General features: G+C 37.6%; 1 pseudogene; it reads right to left on the reverse strand.

The window, feature by feature from the left end:
• Positions 1-4,733: 4,733 nt before the first annotated feature.
• On the reverse strand, positions 4,734-5,786 carry LOC142426594 (phosphoglycerate kinase 1 pseudogene; annotated as a pseudogene).
• Between the last annotated feature and the right edge of the window lie 213 nt (positions 5,787-5,999).

The raw sequence follows: 5,999 nt of genomic DNA on the forward strand, positions 1-5,999 counted from the left end.
GCTCTACCCGGGGTGAGAATTGAGACTCTGATGCTGAAATAATATGTGTGAAAAGTACAGCTACCGTGCCCTTATGTTCATACATGCCCCGATAGCTTTATCTTTAGCAGTTTGAGTTAATTGTAAGATTTTTAGATTGTTTGACTTGTGTTTGCAGTGAATAAACCGAGCATTCAAAAATGTCTATGAGTGTTAAGTAATTATTGATCACGCTACTCGTGACAGCACACCAGCCTCTGCGATCATGAGGTGTCATCAGGACCAGGTAACAGGCACCACAAGGTCCTTAGCAATTAAACAAACAAAACCATATGGTTGAGAATGAGGGGGGGGGGGTCAGATCAGATTAGAGACCCAAAGCCCATCTGTAGACAATGATATTCAGACATTTGTTAAAAAGAAATGTCTCTCCCTTATATCAAAAAATTATCATTATGGAAATACTCATAGCAGCATATATGATACAACAATGTATGAAATAATGAGAAACAAGTCATGATAAGTGTCAACAAGAATGCAAGGACTCTGGGGAAAGAGAATCTCAAAGTAAATGTTGAGATAACATTCCTTCAGTGATATACTTTAAAGTTATTCATTTATTTTTCTATCAATAAAAATGGGAAACATCTAGATTTCGAGAAATTAGTAGAACACAATGACTTGCTGTGCAATATCAAGTAAAATAAATCTCCCTCCGCTTCTTGGTCATGAAATCTCCGTAGTATTGCAATGTCATTGTCCAGATAGCCTCCAATTCTGGTTAATCCTACTATACATTTAGAAACTCAAGTTAGAGCAATGAAACATCAGCATTATTCAACATATTGTCATCACAAATAACCACAGAAAGTATAATGGAAGTTTTTAAGTTCATTTACATGTTTCTCAAAAGATAATTCCCTTCCCACTCTGATCTATTTGTCCAGAAAGAGAACCAATTGCATAGTTTTGCTGTTGTTTTTTCTAGGCTCTTGTTCTGTTCTCAAAAAGACTTTTTCCTTGTTCACTAATTTCCAAGGAAACATGCTATAGAAAATATATCTTCCTGGTGCCTTGTGAAATATATCTTCACAAATTTATTCAGTCGTGCACTTTGAGAATAACATGGGTTTCTTTCTAAGAAATCATATACAACCCATTTTAACTGTATGTTAGTATTAAACCTTCTACTGCTATCTACAAGAAACAAAATAGCAGTCTATTCATCACAATGAATGTAATAAATCCTCTTCTTAGTTAATCTACCTCAATTGTTTGCTGATCTTTTTGAGACCTTTGTTGTTTGTGTTTAGATGCTGTTGAATCTGTTTCTATTTATAGTGACAGTTCATCCAACAGAATCACACTGTCACGTTCTCTAACACTCTCACAATTGTGGCTATGTTTGAACGCATTGGTACAACCACTGTGACAATTGATCTTATTGAGTCTCTTCCTCTTTTTGATGACCTTATTCTTTATCAAGCATAATGTCCATTCCCAGGACTGGTCTCTCCTGAAAACATACCCAAAGTTCAGAAGACCAAGTGTTGCTATCCTCAATTCTAAGGAGCTTTCTATCTGAATTTACCCAAGATCAATTTGTTCCTTCTTTTATCAGACCATGGTGTATTCAATATTCCTTGCCAACACCATCAATCAAATATATCAACTCTTGCGCAATCTTCCTACTTTATTGTTTGGCTTACACATGCATGTGAGGCAAATGAAAACACTGTGACTTGTATCATGCACCTCTTAGTCTTTAAAGTGAGAACTTTGCTCTTCAAAACTATAAAGCCGTCTTTTGCAGCAGATTTACTCAGTGAAATATGTCATTTGGTTTCTCAAATACTGCTTCAATGACCATTGATTGTGTACCCAAATAAAATGAAATCCTTGGCAACTTTATTGGTCTAGTTGTGAGAATTTTTTAACATGGAGTTATAATCCATATTGAAGCAAGTGATTCAAATCCTCTTTGCTTTCAGCAAGCAAGACTGCGCCATTTGTATATAGCCAAGTGTTAATGAGATTGCCTATAATCCGGATTTCCTGTGGGTTTTTTTTAACATAATCTAGTCTAGTTCCTTGGATTATTTGCTCAATATACAAATTGAATACATATATAATAAAGATACAACCCTGATACACACTCTTCTCAATTTGCAATCTCACATTTTTATCTATTTTGTCTGCATACTTACCTCTTACTCTGTATATAGGTTTCTCATGAGCACCATGGAATGTTTGGGAATTCATGACTATGTTAACCCATAATTTGTTATTAACCACACCATCAAATGTCAAAAAAACAAAAGACAACCCTCAAGTAAACATTGTTGTTTTATTTTCCGCTTTCTGTCAAAATACATCTGATATCAATAACGATACCTCTCATTCTACCTCTTATTTCAAACCCAAGGTGAATTTCTCGCAGTTCCTTGTCATTGTACTGCTGCAACTGTTTGTTTTTTTTAACTATTTCCTGAACAATTTTACATGCAAGTGATAATGAAAAGCACAATAAAACAAATTGATGGCTGAGCCCAGTCTGACTGACAGTGACTGCATGGAACAGAGTAGATCTGTCCCGCTGGGTTTCTGAGACTGTGAGTCTTCCTTGTAATAAACAGCCTCTTCTTTCTCTTAAGGAGACACTGGTGTGTTCTGATCACGGATCTCTGTGTCCTTGATATTAATGTTTTGCAGTGAAGTTTTTAATCCAGGGAAACATATATATGACTTTTTCTCCAGTGTTTGTTTTTGAGAGAATTTTTAGGCTCTGGAATCTCCTCAGGGACACACATTAGATATCCTGTCTCTTTGTTCACCATATGGGAACCATCCATTGTCTAGGCTAGAAATATTTCCCAGGTCATTCTGGCAAACCCTTTAAAAATGATGAAATTCTCCCTTAAGCAAATATGACTCAGAGCTTTTTCCAGGTGTGTTTTGTTATGGCAACTGAGAATAATCATTTTCATTTTTTATTTCATCCCTCATGTTGGATTATAAAAGAGAAAACTCTTTTCTATGTTGGATTATAGAAGAGAAAACTCTTTTCTATGTTGCTTTCTTGACACATCATGACTTTTCATTTTGCCAATTATGCACATTTCTTGTGAAGTGTTGATATCTTTAATGATATAGAAGGAGTAATATGTGAGTGAGAATATTAATAAACCGATTATGCCAATATGAAATAATATGGTTTATGAAATTATATTGAAGGATATTGTTTTTCATCCCCTTAAATATATATTTGATATCCTTTTATTCTCACCACCAAAGTAAACATAGGCAACACATTTGAAAGATAATTTTGGACTTTTAATCAGATTACTTAGCATTTCACTGTGAAAGTGCCCCACTTATCCAGTAAAAATTGACATCACAAAATCAATACAATGAAAGAAGATGGATATTTTGAAGTAAGTTAAAAAATACATGTGACTGTCAACTCATAGATTTAAATAACAAATTGAATATCCCCATATAGAATCATTCTTATTTGCTCCTGGCTATGAAATATTAGATATATTACAAGCCTTATTTTTTACAAGCCTTATTTTTTAAGGTTATGCAACATTTATATTAAAAAGCAAGCAAACAGCACCAACAAAAACACAGCAACAGTATTTGACTATTTCCAGACAGGATCAATGAAAATCTGGATTAAGCCTTATAAAATTAAAATGTACCTCTTCTAACAGTCACAAACCCATATTCTAATATTTTTATCTCTTATTTAACCCACTGGGGAACTTTTAAAAACAGCAATAACTTAAAAACATTACTATTGATAAAACTTTCAAAATTTGCTCAAGTTGAATAATTTTCCATGAAGATGCATGATAGGTAGGTTTTATCCAAAATTAACCAACAAGCACACAATTTTTAGAGAATTCCATTGACCTCTGAATTATTTTAAAATAATTGTGAAACTTCACTCAAACTCACCAACTTCACTGCTATTGAGTCAAGTGACCACACAGGACAGGGTAGAAGTGACCCTGTGGGCTTCTGAAACTGTCATTCTTTAAGGCCTTATCCTTTTTTCCTGTGGAGCAGCCAGGGGTTTTGAACCTCTAACCTTGTGGTTAGTAGAAAGAAAATGTTTTTTCTTGTAGACGCATAGTGATGTTTAAGTTATTATCCCAGAGTTTGTTAATGATGTACACATAAGCAGGTGCTGGAAGATCCTTTACTCTTAATTTATTTACTGATGTGTACAATAATTAAAGTAATGTATAAATATTAAGGATGCTGTGATGGAGAAAGATGGGGCTTTCAATACCCATAAATATTTAGAGTCTTGGAAACTCACAGGGGCAATGTTCAATGGCAATGAGATTGGTTCTTGAGTTTGGTGAGAATTAAGCATATGTAAAATATCCCTGAGTGGATATGCTATTGATTTTCTCTTTGTTGGTAAAGTTGTCCAATGAAATAAATAATAGAAAATAATGTTTACATCATGCAAAGAAGTGGAATTTCTTAGTATGGCTCTGCTCTCCATAGGTTTTTAACTCCCACCAAATGACTGGGTGATGAGTTATAATCAATTATTATGGTCCTAGACATAATTATTTATGATATATAATTCTGGACCCTATACACCTGTAGTTCTATTTTAGAAGGTATTCTCTACTATATTAATAGACAGGACAAGGGTGGGATAAAGTCTGTTCTTAGTAGATGGTCTGAAACAAGCCACACCGTTTATTTCCTTGGAAGCATCTTTAAGATAATCACTGGGCAAAAGCTTCCCATTCAAATACCCCCACCGGTCCATTCCACACAATCTGCTTAGCATGACCAACAGCCTCAGCATACTTCTTGCTGCTCTCAGGGCCACAGTCCAAGCCCATCCATCCAGCAGGTATGCTGGAGGCCACAGTGGCTTGGCCAGTCTTGGCATTCTCATCAAACTTGTCCGCAGTGACAAAGTCAACAGGTAAGGTAATCTTCACACCATTCTTCTCCGCTTTGGACATTAGGTCCTTGACAATCTTCGCTCCCTCTTCATCAAACAGAGAAGTGCCAATCTCCATGTTATTGAGTACTTTAAGGAAGGTAAAAGCCATTCCACTGCCAATAATCATCTCATTAACTTTATCCAGCATATTATTGATCAGTTGGATCTTATCTGCAACTTTAGCTCTGCCCAGGATAGCCAGGAAGGGTTTTTCTGGGCTCTCCAAAGCCTTGGTAAAATAATTCAGCTCCTTCTTCATCAAGAAACCACCAGCCTTCTGTGGCAGATTCACTCCCACCATGGAACTGTGAGCTCGGTGAGCAGTGCCAAAAGCATCGTTCACATAGACATCCCCGAGCTTGGAAAGGGAAGCCTGGAAGGCTTCCACATCGGCTGGCTTGGCTTTCACCTTGTTCCCAGAAGCATCTTTCCCCTTCCCTTCCTCCTCTACATGGAAGTAGAGGTTCTCCAGCAGGATGACAGACCCAGCCGCTGGGTCAGCACAGGCTTTCTCCACCTCTGGGCCCACGCAGTCCTTCAAGAAAAGGACATCCTTGCCCAGCAAAGATCGCAGTTCTACAGCAACAGGCTCTAAGGAGTATTTGTCCGGCATGGGGATGCCATCGGGGTGGCCCAGGTGGCTCATAAGAACAACTGACTTGGCTCCATTGTCCAAGCAGAACTTGATGCTTGGGATGGCAGCCTCGATCCTCTGGTTGTTTGCTATCTGGTTATTCTTCATAGGAACATTAAAGTCCACCCTCATGACCACGTGCTTCCCTTTCACGTCCAGCTTGTCCAGCGTAAGCTTGTTAGAAAGAGACATCTTGGCAATACAGCGGTGGTCAAATTCACTTCCAGGGGCTGCATCACCATCATAGGTGGTGGAGACACTGCCACTTGCTGTGCCAAATGGAACACTGAGGACAAAGTCAGCCACGTGAGCACTAGGGGTGGTGCTAGTCTGGAGCTCCTGGATGGTAAAGTCCTTCCTGGGGTGGATGCTCTCAGCAGTGTTTAGTGTTCGCCAGCCCTTGGT

Source organism: Tenrec ecaudatus, chromosome 14 (genome assembly GCF_050624435.1).
Source record: "Tenrec ecaudatus isolate mTenEca1 chromosome 14, mTenEca1.hap1, whole genome shotgun sequence".
NCBI lineage: Eukaryota > Metazoa > Chordata > Mammalia > Afrosoricida > Tenrecidae > Tenrec > Tenrec ecaudatus.